The sequence below is a fragment of the Mastigoproctus giganteus genome, chromosome 2, assembly GCF_048544385.1.
Source record: "Mastigoproctus giganteus isolate SK-2022 chromosome 2, ASM4854438v1, whole genome shotgun sequence".
In the NCBI taxonomy this organism is placed as follows: Eukaryota; Metazoa; Arthropoda; class Arachnida; order Uropygi; family Thelyphonidae; genus Mastigoproctus; species Mastigoproctus giganteus.
In genome coordinates, this window is record NC_143576.1 from 32,772,915 (window position 1) to 32,792,729 (window position 19,815).

Below are 19,815 nucleotides of genomic sequence, written 5' to 3' on the forward strand. Positions count from 1 at the left end.
TATTATAAAGACAAACCATCAGTCTTGATTAGGGGATTGAAAAACAATAATGTGCAGCAATATCATCAATAGCACCATGTTTTTTGAGAAACTTTGCGCCGAAAAACAAGCCCATCCAGCATATTAATAATAATGTTATTTTTATGGTTATTATTTTATAAGTTAGATAGTATGAATCAGAGCTGTAATACTCAATATGTTCTACGTTGATAATAATATTAGTAAATTTATAAGAGGAGTTTACCTCAATATAGTACGTGGAACACTTCCGTATGATACCCTCCAGAAATTAAAACGGAAAAAACGAAAAAATCGACAACTTACCGGTACATTAAAGTAAAATATAAATAATTAAAGTAAAATATAAATAATTAAATAATCAATTTAACACAATTCAAAATCAATTCAAAACAATTAAAATTCAAATTAACGCAATTAAAAGAATCTAACGAAAATATTCAAAACGATTTTCCTTCCTGAAGCTGACAATGCTTTTCGACCGACTGTCGTGATCACAGGAATGAAAATTCCTGTGATCACGCAATTTTCATTCCTGTGATCACGACAGTCGGTCGAAAAGCATTGTCAGCTTCAGGAAGGAAAATCGTTTTGAATATTTTCGTTAGATTCTTTTAATTGCGTTAATTTGAATTTTAATTGTTTTGAATTGATTTTGAATTGTGTTAAATTGATTATTTAATTATTTATATTTTACTTTAATTATTTATATTTTACTTTAATGTACCGGTAAGTTGTCGATTTTTTCGTTTTTTCCGTTTTAATTTCTGGAGGGTATCATACGGAAGTGTTCCACGTACTATATTGAGGTAAACTCCTCTTATAAATTTACTAATATTTTATAAGTTATAAATATGAAAATCAAGAAATATGTTTGATGGAGTATACCTGTTTTAAATACTAATGCTAATTACTACGGACCACAAGATGCCAGTTAGCATTATATTTCAGTTGTGTGGTGTTATAGTTTCAGTCTCTTTTACTTGCTCACTACGTAATCCGTGTCAGTATGAAAATTATAAAGGATTTTAACAATAAATAAATATCTGTGTATGTTATGGTTATATAATTTTAATGTATGCTTAAGATCTGTAACGAATTCTTAATTTTACTTGAACAAAATATGAGCTAAGCTATTTGTGTACATTGTTTTATGAAAATTTGGTGGGGGTACAGCTTTTTTTTTTTTTTTTTTTTTTTGAGAGGCGACGTCACTACACAAAGTTTGGAAACCACAGCTATAGAAGATGGTGGAGATTCAGATCTCTCACAACAGTGTATATATATTTATCATTTATACGGCAAATCAAATTTACAATATTGTAAATAGCTTCTTCTGCACCGGATTTTTTTTTTTTTTTTTTTGCGATAAAGCAGGTAAGGTTATGTGGCGTCAGTGTCTCGTGATGGTCGGTTTGCTTGTTTTGGTGGATGAAAAAAACTCAAATTTCTCGGGGAAGAGCGCTTAGACCGCTCAGATGAGAATGACTAACTCGGTCAAGGTGTGTGGGGAAAACCCATAAAACTTTTCTCCAGTGTAGGACTGTGATCTAATCACTCGCGAACTTGTTGTGTTGCATAATTCAATTGCAAATATTTAATATATTCTTCTCTAGGTTTATCATTTAACTTGAGCACTCGTATAAACTAAACTTTATTATTATTATTCATTATATTTTTACCATATTTAAATGCGATTAACTTATTTTCTGAATACTCGCACTATGTTCATATATGTGGTTATTAGGTGCAAACTTAACCATACGTCCTTCATGGGATGTTAATCCAAGACTTCCAAAGCTGTGAAGGGATTAATGTGTTGTATTACATCCTGCAATTTAAATGTAGTAAATAATATTAATGAATCTTTCAAAAAGATCATTGATGCCTTCATTACTTTTGTTCAAACTTAATATATTGATTAGGTTAGGTTATGAGTGTGTTAAGCGCCAAAGCAACTACGACTAGAGGCGTAAATTATTACAAGGTGCGGCTAAAATGAAACGAGATCGTTGCTTACCAACGCCTTACTACTGCGCATATTAACAACCTTCATATCGTGCTGTAGCTTACTTTTTTCCTATACAGATCAGTTTTTGTTTCATTGCAATCGGTTAAGTTATGATTGAACTGTGCCCCTTTAAGTGAATCAGTGTTTTGACCCTTCGGCGAAAATTCAGTGATCGTAATTTAGAGTAATGAATTGTTATTAAATTATTAAAATGGAGATAAAACTAAAACTATTTCATTAGTCATCTGGAAAGTTATTTCATCTACCCGCGTGTATTGTGTCTTTAAATTGTGTTTTCTCTGGTCGATTTGCGTGTTTTTTTTTTTTTTTTTTTTGGACGAAAAACCGGAGTTTCGGGAGGGAGGGGAAACCTTGCTATCTACGCCTGACACCGACTAACTCAGCCACCGAGTAAAAAAAAAAAAAAACCCATAAAAGTTCTTCGCATCATTCGAACCCGGGCCTTTTCCGCCGGTGGGGGGGGGGGAGGCCAGTAACGGTACCACTGTGCTACGCACGCAGATAGATATTACGGAAAGTGTACGGTGATGAAAGCATGAGTCAGCCGCGTATGTACGTTGGCACAAACGCTTCAGAGAGGGACGAGAAGACAGGAAGACCACCAACTTCAAGGACAGACGAAAATGTTGAAAAAATCGAGAGATCATGCGCCAAGACCATCGAATGAGCATTCGATTAATCACAGAACAGTTACACATTGACAAAGAAACAGTAAGAACAATTTTGACAGAGCGGTTTGGCATGAAAAAAGCTGTTGCGCGCGAATGGTTCGCAGTGAGAGAGAATTTTTAATGAAAAACAAGATCACAACATTGGAGCACTTGCCTTATTCTTCAGATCTGGCGCCGTGTGACTTTTTTCTGTTCCCGAAAATTAAAATTCACCTGAACGGAAAAATGATTTGAGGACTTAGCAGACGTTCAGACGAACACAACACAGCAATTAAAGGCGGTATCTTCCGAGGACCTTCCGCTTCTGTTTTAGTTCGCAGAAACCGCTAATGGAGCCCCACATAGGCGCGGCTGGAGAGTACTTTGAAAGGGATAAACATTGCAATTTTTGTATCTAAAATAATAAATGATTTAAAAAATATTTCGAGTTTCTTTTTTAGCTGCGCCTTGTATGTTTAAATTTTGTATTCTGTGGTCGATTTGCATGATTGAAGAAAAACCCAAATTTCTTGGAGCCGTGCAACCCTTACCTGAGGCCTACTACTCAGCCATATTGTGAAAAAATTCCTTGCGTCATTGACGGGATTCGAACTCAGACCTTTTCCATTCGGTGTGGAGTGGACGGTGAATATGTTAAATTCCCCTTGAATAAAATACTGTTGAAAAGGAGATTATATAATTAAAATAATACATAATTTATAACTTAATCTGTTATGAAAATTTAAAAACTATATATATTTAAAATTGCATTATAAAGTTATTATAGTTTTGCCTACTATTATTAACTTTAGGTGTTTTCCTTAGCGACCAGTATACTAGCAGGTTTTTAATGGAATGTGGGCAACATAATGTCTGAATCCTATATCGTCTCGGGGAGATAATGATTCCGAATCAATTTTCCTGTTAAAATCTGTAAGTTATCTTTTCTAGAACTTTATTATTTAGAAATGGAATTTTCTGAAAATTTGATATACGAATATGCTTTTTCTTGAATTCTATATAATTCTGGTATTATCTGAATTTAAAAGCAGTGTTGAAGAGGATTTAATTTCATTGTTTTTGAACTTTATGTTCCTCATTAGCTAGTAATTTATTTCCGTTCTTATGCTGTGTTACAACTGCTTGCTGCATGATACACGTACCAAAAAGAACCAGGTCAACTTTCAGTGATTATATTAAGCTAATGTTAACCTGTGCCCTTTTCGTAGTTATCCGTGTACGCTTGAACGACCGGAGCTACCCGATATGTTCAACGTCCATCTGGCGAAACGTTACCTTCCTGGTGTTTCTAATCCTTCTTTAAGCTCTAGATCTATAATGATAATTGCATAAAGCTTAAAAGTGCACGTGCTTTAGTAAGATACTTCGACATTACTAATGACTGAGTTACCGAGAGTGTTATCCCTAAACATGAAGATAGCGTACAACCTAGACGGCCTCTTCTATCTGTTCATGCACGCATCACTAAACCGATGGTGTACAGTGATAAATTTATTTCGTTCGCGGTAAACACTCTTTCGTATCTATTCCAAGTTGCGGAGACTTGAGAAGAAGAAACGTTACAATAGTTTGATCATTGGCGTTTAGAAGCGAAATGTTTGTGTGAGACGTGCTAGAAGTTTCCTGTTTAGAGATGTACGGATCTCCTGAGATGCGGAAGATTCAACATCATTTTACATAACGGCTGCTTTGATAGAAAGGTGAATGGAATTATAGAGCACAGGGCTTTATGGTTTAAAGTTAAAATTAAAGGCTTTGTGAACTAATTCCTCCGTTCCTTTTACTCAAGGCTGAATTATAGGATTCTGAGAACGACCGTCTTTATCTAAACTGATAACGCTCGAATGTAATCCTACACCGAAACTTGTAATTGTGTTGGCGTTACTCGTTGATTATCTTGTTTAGAGCCATTGTAGGAGAACTATCTAGTGTTATTACTATTTCCTTCGAAATTAAAATTAACGAAACAGGTGGATGGCACTTTTCAGCTTATGATTGAAAAATATATTTCTTTAGAGAGCAATTTACTTTCAGTGAGTGAAGAAAGAAAAACGAAAATTAAACGTAAAAATAAATTATTTTGACAATATTTGTGGATAATATGAACATTTCAAAGCTGTACTGAACCTGTTGCATTATTTACTTGTTACTCATTATGAGTAATACTTTGCAAAATTTCTGAAATAATAACGCTGATGCCACGAGTAGATCAAGAAATTTTGGATTGTGATTAAATTTAGCATTATCAAACGAAATTGCCTAGTAGATAGAATTATTTTTACGTAATAGTTATTTCTTCTTTGCTTCATTTACCTGCATATCAAACCCCTAAAAGTTTCTTATTATTATAATAATAATAATACAGTACAATACAATTTATTTATCAAAAATTTGTTTAAAATAAATAAACTTGTTAAGAAAATTAAATTTCTTGACAACAAGTTATAATTAGACAAATAAAAGTTTTCCAGACATTTCTTGTTAGATAAGAAAAGAGAAAAGAAAATTAATTATTACACATAATACATTCCACGTTGTAACGGAGAGTACTATTTATATTTAATGCAACTATAATCTACTGAATCGCTCAGAATCAAAAATTTCTTATTAAATATTTAAATTTGAAAATAGGATAACTTCTCCTAAATCTGAAATCAACACTAGCCAACAAATTGTTAATCATATTCATTGTATACCTTTCTCCAAATCTATTCAGTACCCTAGGGTGGGGCAAACACAATTGCCTTTGGATTCCTTAATTTAAGTAAAAAAATACTTTGTTTATTCAATGTTAAAATTTTTCAAAATTAAATGTAACTTCAGTTTTTGAACTGGATAAAGGATTTTATATTTTATCTTATTCAAGTATTCGAGTAATTATTCTCATATTCGAGCCATTCCAAATACTGTATTTTTTTTTTCATTATAAATTTCAAAAAATCGTACTAATTAAGTTATTTATTTCTTCAGATAGATTTGCTCGTGCCCATATATTAACTAAATAATTAAGTTCGGAGTACACTAATGCATAATATAAAGTGGTAGTAATAATAAAAATAGGGCGCGATTAGCCCAGTGGTTACAGCTCCGGACCACCAATATCATGTACCCAGGTTCAAATCTCACTCTGCGAAAGTCGCTTCAATGGACCTACCTCCCCTGTCTCCGACTTTTAGAGCTGATCTCCCTCTGTCAACGCTAAACAGGTCCACCTTCATAGCTAGATGAATTGCAGAAATATTGAACATACGTAATCGAGTGTGGCGCAGGATGAAGTCACTCGCATAAAAGCCTTAGACAGAGCTCGAAAAGTCGGTGACAGTCTCCTGCGGACAACAATGGCGCTGTCTCACTTATGGCTACCACAACTGAAGGACAAGCTCATCCAGTCCAACCAACTGGAAGTGCCCAGTTGGTTGGGCTGGATGGCTAGTGACCACCCAGGAGGGAAGAAGAAGCCGATGCATGAATTGGAGCATCGATATGAATACGTTCATCATGCGAGCATACTACAAAGTAAAGTAACGAAGCTAGAGAAAGGCATGTCAATATACAGTGTAATGTGTGTTCGTGTCAAACGGCAGCAGGGTTTCCCCTCATCTCCGCGTTGCTTTCATTGTGGGTGTAGTACAATTCGCTGCAAAGGCAGGTTTAAAAGTGTATGGATATTGTATATGTGCAGTGTTGTGTATCGTTGTTCATTTAGCCGCCGGACCCTGTTGGGGCGCAACGTTGCCCACACATGGCCCTGTGGAAGCAGACCAGGTACCCAGCAGTTTGTAAGTTTTACTCTGGCAGGTCCTGCCACCTAATTTCTTGAGATTTCAGTGGTTAGGACCACTGAAATCTCAAGAATAATATAACAATAATAATAAAACCAGACGTAACTGTCCCAGGCACCTATGCCAGTACCCGCCGCAAGATGGAAGAAAAGATGATGATGATAAAAGCGCGCGATTAGCCCAGCGGTTACGACGGTGGACCATCATTGTGATGGACCTGAGTTCGTATGCCGCCGCGAAGAAAAATACGCGATATATCTTCCTAAAAGTCGAAGTGATGGGTAGGATAGAAAGTGGGGCGATTGGTGTCGCTCCCGATAATTACCACCCACCATTGCATTGAAACGCCAAACCTTAAGGGTGATCGCCAGACCTAAAGGGTGGTTTCCATAGGTGGACGAAGTTGAGAAGAAATATTGAACGTACTGCATCGAACGTGCCGCAGTCTACAGTCAGTCGTGCTCAGCCCTTAGGCAGAAGGGTTTGCTCGAAAAGTGGAAGGCAGAAGGACAGTGAATCAAGTGGCATTGTCCTGTGTATGGTTACCATAACTGAAGGGCAATACCACTCAGCCGAAGAAGCTGGAACTACCGGAAGTACTTCCTGCGCAACTGCCATAATAGCAGAAAAGCAGAAAAGCAAAGTGCCTGAACAGCAGAAAAGCAGAAAAGCAAAGTGCCTGAACAGCAGAAAAGAGACAACCGTCGTCATTAAGAATTTGAAAGTGCTGCAGTCTTGGAAAAAATCAAGCAGGATGTGAGCGACCAATTACAGAAAGAACAAGGAATACGGACACTACCGTAACAGAACTAGAGGAGGGACAACAAATACAAGAAGTACAACCCAGTGCAGCCGAAGTGGAAAGAGAGGAGGTCACAATAATCAGACCAGAAGAAGAAGAATGGAAGAAAGTAGAATTCGAGGAAATGGGCCGGTCACCCATACCATACCGAAGCAGAGGCCCAAGCAGAAGTCACAGACCACCTCAATCAGCGAATAATACCGGACAACCTGAACAAACAACGAAGAACACTTGCATTCTTTTTCTTGTCGATTTGCCTATTTTGCTGGACGAAAAACCCCCGTTTCTGGGGGAAAAAAAAGCCTTGTTATCTATGCCTGCGACCGATTAACTCAGCCACGGAGTGAAAAAAAAGCCTATTAAAGTTCCTCGCGTCATCGACGGGATTCGAACCCGGGCCTTTTCCGCCAGGTGTTGGGAGGACGGTGACGATACCACTGTGCTACCGCGCAGACACTAGATACTAACGGGGGGGGGACACAATACAAGGAATCACCAGCCTGGAAAAGAAGGCTTCAGCAGAAGATAGAAGAGCTAAGAGTGAAGATAGGCTAATTGACGCAGTACCAGCGGGATAAGAATTAAGAAGCTGATCAGAAGAGCGAAGACCATCCTCAAGAAAGACAATATTCACAACAGACCCAAGACCGAAGAATACCTGGCCACCTCAAGCAGAATTCTCGACCCTTCTTGGGTCGACAAGATTCTGGCCAAGTTGATGAAGCTCTACAGCTCAGTCACCAAAAGGAAACACAACAGCTAATATCCAAACTTAAAATGGCAGACTTGTGTTATAAGAAATTTAAAAGATTCTAGATGTAAATTTTAGGTTCCAAAATTATGTAGCCGAGTGGTCAGTAGCGAGAGTACAATAGCACGCGCCCTTTGAGTGGGCCGAGGTTCAAGCCCGTGACTGCTAAACACGATTAAAGTTTATATTGATGTGTTATAAACTCTACTGACCTGGTGGTCGTGCCGGAGTGTAAACAAGAATGTTATAGCAAGCCCATAAATAATGAAGGATTATTCTGACAGGTGGGTAGAATTAACTATGACTTTTATCGAAAAGATTGGAGGATAAAAATTTTCCAAACAGTTCCCTCTGAACTGATGAGGCAATGTTAGTTATCATAATAATTATTGTTTGTTTGACACAATACAATCCGCATGTACAAATTGAAAATCAGTTAAATGTGCCTAAGGTGATTATTTGGGAGGCAAACTGTACTGAAGGACAGCTTGGATCATTTTTAAGGTGAGGGTATTGCCATTTCAGAGAGGTACCTTGCAATGTTCGGGAATAATACTATCCCGAACTACAGCAGAAGGCTTTGTTTGTGCTGGGTGTTACCCAAATACAGCATTGTTACACTCTAAGAGAAAGAAAAATATTCCAAAGAAACAAGATTAGGTTGCCACAGATCCATTGTGTGGTCTCCAAGATCTCCCAATTTAGCCCCATTTTTCCCCCATGGGATTATTCGATAGAAAAGGTGTACAGTTATAGATTTAGATATTCTAAAAACATTCATCTGAGGATTATTTTAAAATTATTAATATAACTCTAACCCCACAAGTAAACCAATATATGCTATAAAAGATTGCTTTTATGTAGTAAGGCGCAAGGGCACCAATTTGAAAAATAGTGTTGATGAAAATTGTTTGGTTACAGTTTTGATTTTATTCTTGTTGTTTAATCAATGATATGCAAACCAGTTTTCATCCTTCCTCTTGATATATTGAAATAAAATGTTAATAACTCACTCTGTATATTGCATATGTTGTTGGTTTTATTAATATTCTCTTTACCCCAGCAAAATGTTAATGTTCTGCTATTTTCTTGAGCACACGCACATTAAGATTTAATATTCGGCGTTTAATATTTGCAACAAGGACTTTTCCTTGCGTAACAAACACCGCTGCTACTGTTTCGGAGTTCATCACGACCACCTATAACATTTGTGGACTTGTCCATTAATTATCCTCCTTTAATAGAGATCTCCGCTGGCAGAAGGCAAGTGGATAATTTACTGCTTTAAGGTGCATGACTGTACAGTATGTCCCATTTTACTCCAGTGTTCAGCTGAAATGGTCCCCTCGAGCTTTACAGATTAGTCGTAATGTTGCATTCGCGGTGCGTGTTTGTGATTATTCGGCCTCGTTATAGTATTTACGAGAACAGACACGAATGTATGGAATCAGAAGTTTGCTACTTCTTTGTAGGCTTTCCTGTTAGTGAAACAACAGTGCACGCCAAATGTACAAAGTTAATTAGAGCCCGGATTCACCATATGGGCTTTACACATATCTGAATATCATTTTATTAAAATTTACATGTACCAGCATTTCTGATAGCTTTATTGCATTTACTCAGCAAACTGCATTGCTACTAGAAAAGGTGATGCTGTAATATTTCAGTATAACAAGTTTATTGATAGTTTTCGTTAAGGTCAAGGAAGAACACTAAAAACATAACGAAATGGAAATTTTTACATGATTGATTCATATAGTTATGAAACAAAAACTTTGTCTCTTACCTGCTACCTTGGACTGAATCCACTCAGTGATAAGGAATTTATTACCGGTTGAAAGAGATGTTTAGTCCCTCCTCTTCCTAGCGGAGATTATTTTCTTATTTTTCATTCCAAAGAGATAAATAGGCTTTAGAACACACAGTTTACAGATACAATTCTCGGGCGCTTCGTGAGCTTCTTTGCCTTGGTCGTATTCTCAAAACAGTCCAACTCAACATTCACTTTAACGTGCAATAATCAGCAATCAATACAGCTAGCGCTCGAAACGAGACATTTTAAAATAATCAGTGCATACAATCTCATACTGCGGATATAGTTTGTCAACACCAGATCTACAAGTTAATTATTTGGCCCTAATGTTGTTTTGTAATAAAGGCGGCAGGCACAATTTGTAGTTCATTGGTGCCTGCATGTTTCATAGAAGTAGAAATTGAATTAGGCGATGTACGCAGTGTGATAAATTTCTTAAATTGATATTTTTAATAAAGTGAAAAGTAAATAATTATGCTGTTGTCAATTAATTACTAATTTATTAACCGATATTATATAAAAGTAATTATTTTTATTTCCTCGCAACCTAATATTCATCCAACGTTTTGTAATGCTTTATAATCACAATCGATGAAATGCAACACGTATTTCACTGTCATTAAATAATAAATTAAACAAATCCAACTAAACTTCAGATGTTAGTATGATTATACTGTACTAAGATTTCATAAGCGCACAATTTATTTCCTTCTGGATATTAATAACATTTCAGATATGACGTGTTTTTCACGTTTCTGCTTCGATTAAAGTAAGAAGCAAATAGTAGTAACTAACGATGTATTCATTTAGTAAACTGATAACTACGTAATGAGCTTCTCAAACAGCAACCTTTATTTGCGAACTGAGAACATTTCGTATGTGACATGTACGAAAAAAAAAGATATAATATACTGTATAATATATTAGATATAATATAATATACTGTACTAAGATTTCATAAGCGCACAATTTATTTCCTTCTGGATATTAATAACATTTCAGATATGACGTGTTTTTCACGTTTCTGCTGCGATTAAAGTAAGAAGCAAATAGTAGTAACTAACGATGTATTCATTTAGTAAACTGATAACTACGTAATGAGCTTCTCAAACAGCAACCTTTATTTGCGAACTGAGAACATTTGGTATGTGACATGTACGAAAAAAAAAGATATAATAATTTCCGGATTTATATTTGTCCGGTTTTAATAAAATTTGGTATAGCTCGACAAATCTTTTCAAATTTCATGAAAATCTGTCTAATGGGAGTCGAAATATTATATGCGGCCATGGTGAAATAGGTGTTTATGAATATTTATGCGAATGCGCTTAGAAAATTTCGGGTATCCACAAACAGAAACAGGCAATGAATAAGTTGCGTGATTAATATTTCGAATGTACCTAATGCTACAGTTTCTGTAAACTGTGGTTCATCTAAGAACTCTCTCTCGCTCAAATCAGAAATAGTGTTATAATTGTTACATGGAATGTTGTGCTATTCCATGCTTTCCTGCATTACTTGAAGATATATAACTTTCGAACCTGGAAGATATATAACTTTCGAACCTCGAAGATATAACTTTCTCTTCTGGCATCACGTTCTGATTATGCTGCAACATAACAAACGCTTTGGCCGGAGTTTCCATTAAAGTGTCTAGCTCTTGTATTTCTTTAGTGGTGTTTACTGTGGTGCGTTGATATCGCCGGTTCAGAATTTAATATGTCGTAGCTTGAGATCGTTATTGGATTTATGAATATCGGAAGCGCTCAAGGCATTCTGATGCAATTGAACTACTCTCCACGTACATTGTTGACATTTGAGAACTGGACATGTTCATTTTCAAAGTTTATTTGAAGCTTTCCTTGATGCTTACAGATATTAAAGCGCTCGTTGGTTGATATTTCAAGAGTACTATATATATTACTGTCGTTATTGGAAAGTATTGTTTATTTAAAATGTATATTTTTATTGTCTGTAATATATTGCAAAATTTGGTTTCTTGGTCGTTACTGTTATGTGTGTTGAAAATGTTAATTCATCTGGTCATTGACCTTACAAAAATATTTGCTATTGCGCTGGGCAGTTATCCCTATTTGATATCCTGGAAGTACAAAAAAACATAAAAACGACATAAAAACGAAAATTTGTTTGCTAATGAAAGTTTTTTTTTTTACCCCTAGGCAAAATCTATTTTCAAGAATTTTTTTCCGCCCTTAACATGCCCACTGTGTGAAAAAGTCCATAAAAAATCTCCCATCTTTACGGAATTCGAACCCTAAGCCTTTTCCACACCGTGTGGAAAGATCCTGATCGTAGCCGCCGTACTTCCACGAGGGCTGTTTTTTTTTTTTTTTTAATTGCACAGGATATATTCCTAAAGATAAACACATTAAATTCGAATAATAATATTTTATTCAAGGGAACCGGACTACCTTTCCAATGGAAATTGGAGGAAATATCATCTGGTCCTCATGAACGATTATTTTTTAAATTTTTGAAGGCGCAGTCTAAGTCGGAATACAGTACAGTATAGTAAAATAAAAAGCATCATCGACAGGACACTGAAAAAAGCTCAGAAAGGCAGCCTTCACGTCTACTGTATCTCTAATATCTTGACTTGTATCTAAATCGCACTGTTTTGAGGCACGCAAAATCAACAGACTTGTTTGATGGAATCTTTAGGAAGATCTGAGGTGGTTGTTTTCTCTCCAGAAGAACGTACAGAGGAAACATTGGAGGATTCATGGTGTTCTTTATGTGATTGCTCACTGCTTTGTGTAGAAACAGAATTATTCTTTAAGACTCGAGAAAAAGTTGGATAATCATGAGAATGCGATGGACTACCAACAAAGTTGTTTAAATAAGAAGCTATGATTTGTAATTTTTGGGTTCTAACTCTCAGACGTTCGTTTTAAATGATGAGTGCAGTGGTTAATCTGCCCATTTTTCCAATACAAAGTTGGAAGCTGCTTTGGTAACTTTGTTTGTCTCATTAGTAAGATAACCAATCACAGCTTTTTTTCAGTTTGGTTGCTGATCCAAAAACTAAAGAAATGTCACAGTATCGTAAGAAACACTCGTTTTATTAAAACAGGTAGCACTTTGAGAAGAATAAGCTTCCTGTGAAACACAATCTTCGTTATTCTCTGGATTTACGTCTGTTCGGGTAAGAGTATCCCTTATTTCTCGATCTATATTTGGTAGTATATCTTTATCCGTTGGCGTCTCAGGAGCAGGGAGAGGCAATGGGAAAATCCCCAATATATATATATATATATATATATATATATAGAGAGAGAGAGAGAGTAGCGGTAATAGCGAAAAATAAAACCCAGTTGTTTATGCAGAGGAAGCAATATTTGTGTGGTGCTAACACCCAGTAAACTTCATAGACTGATTGGAAGTCAGGATAATCCCCAGTAAGGATATGTGATCTTGTCTCGAAATCTGAGTGTTATCGGTAATGAGCATGAGAGCAACAAACTCTCTGTTTGGTAGAAATAAGACCTTAACTGACTTTTAGAAGGACTGAAGTTAACTATGATTTCTTTGCTACATTGGTATTGCTGGAGATTCGCTATTTAAGGAACTGATGGCAGATATTCGAGGAGTTGAAACTGTTTAAATAGGGTAAGGTTTCTTCTGATAACACACTACATCCCAACTGGGAGTTGGGATGTAGTGTGTTATCATCAGCAAAAAAATGTATAGAATTTTCAGAAGAAGGTCGTTAATATACAAGAGGATGAGAGCGGAAGAAAGAACTGAACTGACAATTGGTGAACATCAGCATTAGTTTAGAAGTTAGAAGATGTATAGCCCTTTACCCGCAGTGAGGATTCAGAGAGAAAACTGATAACCTAATTCCAAAAGAACAGTCGGCAAAACATGATCAAAAGCCAAAGATGAGCAATTGCTAAACATGATCAAAAGCCAAAGATGAGCAATATGAGCCATATTATATCACAGTAGATCAACACTAGCGGAATCCATATTGACTATCGTTGGTCAGATGGAAGGCTTGGAGAGAGTTCAAGAGTTAGTGATTAGAGGTAAGTAAAATAGGACGATAATTGTAAGGGAGAGAGAGAGAATTATTACCGTTTTAGGACTGTCTGGATATGAGCAGATTGCGATCCGGAAGGAGTAAAAAGAAAGCACCATTGGTGCTTTCTTTCCGGAAGGAGTAAAAAGAAAGCAAAATAAAACACCATTGGTATACACGAAAATGTAAAAATGTGACACAAAACAACAGCAAGCTTAAGAGCACAGGTTTTGGGGATAAGTGGAGAAATGCCATTGGGACCTGAAACTATATCTTGGCATCGAGATTGCCTGAACTGTTCGAACATTCTTCTGTCGGAGGACTACCGAAAGCATTGAGTAGCATGTATTTGTTATAGTACAAGATGTTTTTAAAAGAGTGTACTAGTAAGTCTGTCTTTAGCTGAGGATGCAGTAGAACTGCGAGGAGTGTAGCAGAAGTGGGAATATGGATGGACAGAAACTACGGCCAGTAGCTTTGGTAAGGCACCATAATTCTACAAATTGGACAATAAACAAGTTTGCTACTGTTAGCAAAGTTATAATTATATCTCTCTTATCTGGAGATCTGGACACAAGCCAATTGCGATATGCTACATACTTGTCTTGGACAGCCTTAGCACATTTATTGGAAAAACAATGTTTAGATAAATTACACGATTTAAGGTGGCATGCGTAATTAAGTTTTTCATCCCAACAGAAATTTTAAAAAAAGTCATATTAGGACCAAGAATTGCCGAGAACTGCCTCACTTACCAGTCTTTATCAAGTCCATAAGTTTCAGATTTTTCGTCCATAATGGGTGAAAAATCTGAATTTCGTGAGGGAAAGGGGAACCTTGCTAGCATTGCCATGGCCACGGTGTGAATAAAGCGCACAAAAGTTCAGCGCTTCACGGACGATATTTGAACCAGTGCCTTTGTCACCCAGTGTGTCCTTACAGGTATATTATTATTATATTAGGGTCATCCGTAATTTAGTACATCTACCCGTATTTGTGTCTGTAAATTGCGTGTGTTCTGTAGTCGATTTGCCTGTTTTGCTGGACAAAAAAAAAAACCCAGTTTCTGGGGGAGGGGGCCTTGCTATCTACGCCTGAGTCTGACTAACTCAGCCACGGAGTGAAAAAAGCCCATTAAAGTTCCTCGGATCATCGACGGGATTCGAACTCGGGCCTTTTCTACTCGGTGGGGGAGGAGGTGACGATACCACTGTGCTACCGCGCAGATTCCTTACAGGTATAAGGTATATTCGTGTCAAACGGCACCTGGGGTTTCTCCCATCCTCGCATATGTACATTGTATCGGAAACAGAACACTCTCAAGCCAGAGAGTGTTCCTCTGGTTTATTCGCCGCAGGACCGCTATTGGGAACTGACGTTGCCCGTACCCCGCCAGGTGGAAGCTAGCCAGGTGTTACCAGTAAGTGATACTCTGGCAGGTCCTGCCACCTACTTGAGTGGCAAGGACGTAAAAAAAAAAAAAAAAAAAGGTTGAAATTATCGCGGTTGATTTTGGTTCAATATCGCGGTTGAACATCGCCTAAATACCTCCCATACTATGGGAAGTTTTAGGCGTTGTTCTAGTAATTAGCAATAGTATCACTATCCAAGACATTTTACATGCGTTTAATAATATTCATTCTAGACTAAATTTACATTGGAGAGAGAGAATACGAATACTAAGTCATTAAATTTCCTAAATTTGACGCTTACTCGAGATGCGAATAAAATCCAATTTAACATCTATCGAAAACTGCAAATACCGGTATGCTTCTGCATTATAACAGCTATCACCCGTTCACCTACAAAAGATCGATTAACTTTAATCCATTTCTCAATGCTTATAAATATTCAACGACGGAATCTGCTTTGGGCTCAGAAATACAAATATTAACCAGCAGATTCTTAAACAGGGGTTACCCACTTGCTACAATTGACAGAATTAGGGTACAAGCTAAGGATAGAATAAAAAAAAAAAAAAAAAAAAATACACCAACCAACAATAGTAATATCAAAAAATACTTTATTTCTGCCACATATGTTGAACAGTGGCGCAAACAACTTAACAGATTCTATAAAGATACCGAATTTAAAATTGTAGCCAGGCCAATACGGAAATTACATACTATACTGAACAATCGCTCAGTCCTTTCCTCGTTCGCAACACAAATAAATAACCTAGTATACAATATTTCTTGCGGTGATTGCGACTCGTCTTATCAGGGTTCTACTCGGTTTCCTCTGAATTTTCGTGTTAATCAACACGCGGCCTGAGTTCGTGTTTCTCGTTCAGCAGCGTCAGAATTAGCCTTTCATGCCGTTAACGAAAAACATACTTTTTTTATTTAACAAGGCCAAAATACTTATAGCGTCCAACGTAATTATACGAAACTATTAATTGCAGAAACCGTCGAAATTAAATTACATGAGAATTCTCTTAATGTTCGCCGGCCATATCTAATCTCCGACTCGTGGTCCTTTACGCGCATGCGGGAAGACAAATAATCCCTATTTAAATTCCATGCTCACCCCTATTCGGTAATTTTCATTCCTGTGATCACGACATACGGTCGAAAAGCGTTGTCAGCTTCAGGAAGGAAAATCGTTTTGCAATTTTTTCGTTAAATTAATTTTTTGAGCTATTTTTTAATTGCGTTAAATTTATTTTTAATTGTGTTTATTTGATTTTTTATTATTGTTAATTATTTCTTACTGTAATGTAAGATTTTTGATTTTTTAATTGTTTTCGTTTTAATTTCTGGAGAGTATCATATTGAGGTAAACTTCTCTTATACTTTTACAAATTATTGTTTTATATCTTGTCGCATTCTAAGTAGCCTCACGATAATATTTAATGAATATTGGTTGAATATAACCGGAGATAACCTTTAAAAATTAACAAAGTAAATAACCAGAAATATATATTTTAAAAATACGCTAATAATTGTGGGATTTTTATTTGCCAAGTGTATTGAAATTTTAATTAGTCAACAACAAATATTTTTCTAAAAGAAGGGAATATAAAATTTTTGAAAATCTGTTCATCGGAAGTCGAATTGTTACATTAGAACAGACATGCTGAAGCTAACGGGTACTTCGCACATTCAAATATGTTTAAAAAAAAAAAAAAACCGCTCTTTGCTATTAGTTATTTTCTTGTATCAGCGTTTTTGCATTTCTGATATTTCCGTACAGTCACAATATAATGTATAACTTTTGAATTTCCGCCGACAGAATATGAAATTTCAAATGTAAATGTGCTTTGCTAGGAGTATTCATGTAAAATATTGCATTCTGCTTGCCTTGTCCGCTAACAAGTACTTACATTGGTATTCGTTTTCCGTAAGACTACCAACTCGTTCTTTGCTTGCCCCCGGCCCCTTTCCCTCTTCAAATCGGCCAGGAGACAGTGAGATAATGAAGCCTTGGGAAGCTCGAACAGTTCGCGACCGGTTTGCGTGATCACCTGATGCAGACATGATAACGTGCGTGGATGGTTCTCGTTGGACCCATCCTCCAGATTTCTCGAGTGTTTTCTACGACATAGCGTTTGTTGTCTGGATCAGTTAACTGTCTGTTCGGCTCTCCCATTTGCAACTTTTTTTTGATTTTCGTTTTGTAATCGATATACAGAACTCTTAAAAAGAAAATAGTGAAAGTCAAATTCTGTCGGAAAATTAATTCGCATTTATCTTTTCGAGTTCGTAACAAGTACTCGAAAAGTTAAAAAAAAAAAAAAAAAGACTGACGATATATTACTACGAAGTTAATCAGCTCTCAATTTTACTGCATCTTTGGTTTGCGTGAGTGTAAATTGTGGAGGGAAAGGATGAAAATTAGTAAAATGTGTACTTGGAGCCTACGGCAGATATAAGTTAGTCTGTAATCAAGTCACAAAGGAGATTAGGCAAGCGAAGACAGCTTATGAGAAATCTTTGGCCAAGGATGCTAAGAAAAACAGCAAGGATTTCTTTACTTATATAAACTCTAAAAGGAAGGGGATGAATCAGATTGTTCCACTTGATACCGATGGTTCGACTGTTGATGATCCAGCTCAGATAGCAAACAAACCAAATGAGTATTTTGTATCTACATTCACACATGAGGAGTTATTAAGGAAGGAAAATGCCAGAAGGTTCTCAGATTGTAGCAGGGTGCTTAATGTTGTTGACTGAGGGCAAAGTGGAAGAGAAATTGTTGAAGTTAAACAAGAAAGGCACATGAGGTGTATGGGATCTATCCAGTTATATTAATTGAGGCGGCAAAGGAACTAAGTAAACCCTTAGCCATAATTATGAGAGCATCCTTGGACTCAGGGGAGGTCCCCACGGACTCGAGATGTGCAAATGTATCCCCAATTCACAAAGGGGGGGGGGGGTCGAAGGGTGATACGAGTAATTACAGACCAGTTAGTTTAAATTCTGTTCCGGTTAAAATAATGGGATCACTGGTTAAAGATTCACTGCAGGATCATCTAGACAAGACTGCAGGAAACATTCAGACAGCATAAGTTTGTTAAGGGAAAGTCTTGTCTGACAAATTTGATTGGATACTATGATGTGGTTACAAAGGAACTGGATGCAAAAAATAATTTTGATATCATATTCATGGATTTCAGAAAAGCTTTTGACACTGTTATGCATGGAAGACTACTTACTGTACAAATTGGAGTAGAATGGTATTAAGGGTAAGTTGCTACAATGGATAAAAGCGTGGTTGACTGGGAGAAGACAGGGTTGTACGCGGTGGGCCCACTGTTGTTTTGTATATTTATAAATGATATTGATAAATATACAAATGCAAAGTACTGCATATGGGTAGAAGTAACCCCAGAGGAACGTACCAACTGTGTGGTACTACACTTAGCGTGGTAGAAAATGAAAAAGACCTGGGAGTAATTGTGCAGTCGGATATGAAATTTTCTGAGCAATGCAGACAGGCTGCAAGAGCAGGTCATGGGATTTTGTCAGTGATATACAGGAATTTTGCTAGCAGGGAAAAGGAGGTGATTATCCCTTTGTATAAGGCAATGGTAAGGCCACGCCTTGAGTACTGCGTACAGGTCTGGTGGCCTCATTTTAGGAACGATGTAGATCTTCTTGAGCGTGTACAAAGAAGGGCAATATTTAAAATAAATAAATGCACAAGGCATAATACTTTAAGAGTTTGGTATCTATATAATATCGGTGTTTAGATACACCATAGATAACTCTTAATAAACTACAAAGTAGTTGTTGTAGGCATCATTTGCTGTTTCTCATATTGTGCTCTGCCTTCACGACGAGTTGCCATGATATTGCACTACTTCGAATAAGTAACTCTTCACTAATAGAGAAGACTATTGTTACTTATTCTCAGTTGAGTACCACCACCCAGACAGCACTGTTTCACGGCTATTGGCCGATCATCAGTGGGTGGGCAGGTACCCTGGTAATGCAGACATGACGACCCAGTTGTGAAGTTAATCACACAATATGAGAGATGCCAAGAGGTGTAGATGTCAATATTTAAAATAAATAAATGCACAAGGCATAATACTTTAAGAGTTTGGTATCTATATAATATCGGTGTTTAGATACACCATAGATAACTCTTAATAAACTACAAAGTAGTTGTTGTAGGCATCATTTGCTGTTTCTCATATTGTGCTCTGCCTTCACGACGAGTTGCCATGATATTGCACTACTTCGAATAAGTAACTCTTCACTAATAGAGAAGACTATTGTTACTTATTCTCAGTTGAGTACCACCACCCAGACAGCACTGTTTCACGGCTATTGGCCGATCATCAGTGGGTGGGCAGGTACCCTGGTAATGCAGACATGACGACCCAGTTGTGAAGTTAATCACACAATATGAGAGATGCCAAGAGGTGTAGATGTCAATATTTAAAATAAATAA

At 36.7% G+C, this 19,815-nt stretch overlaps 1 protein-coding gene across 8 annotated transcripts in view; it reads left to right on the forward strand.

Moving 5' to 3' along the window:
* LOC150089257 (semaphorin-2A-like) overlaps window positions 1–19,815 on the forward strand; it is a 1,190,084-nt gene that overhangs the window by 269,828 nt on the left and 900,441 nt on the right. For 2 of the 8 annotated variants that reach the window (XM_090388614.1, XM_090388608.1), the window contains exon 3: window positions 3,513–3,633. The exons of 5 other annotated variants lie outside the window; for them this stretch is intronic. The gene's annotated coding sequence lies outside the window, so the exon portion shown is untranslated. The remainder of the gene's footprint in view (window positions 1–3,512; window positions 3,634–19,815) is intronic. One more of the 8 variants, XM_090388620.1, reaches the window with a different exon arrangement.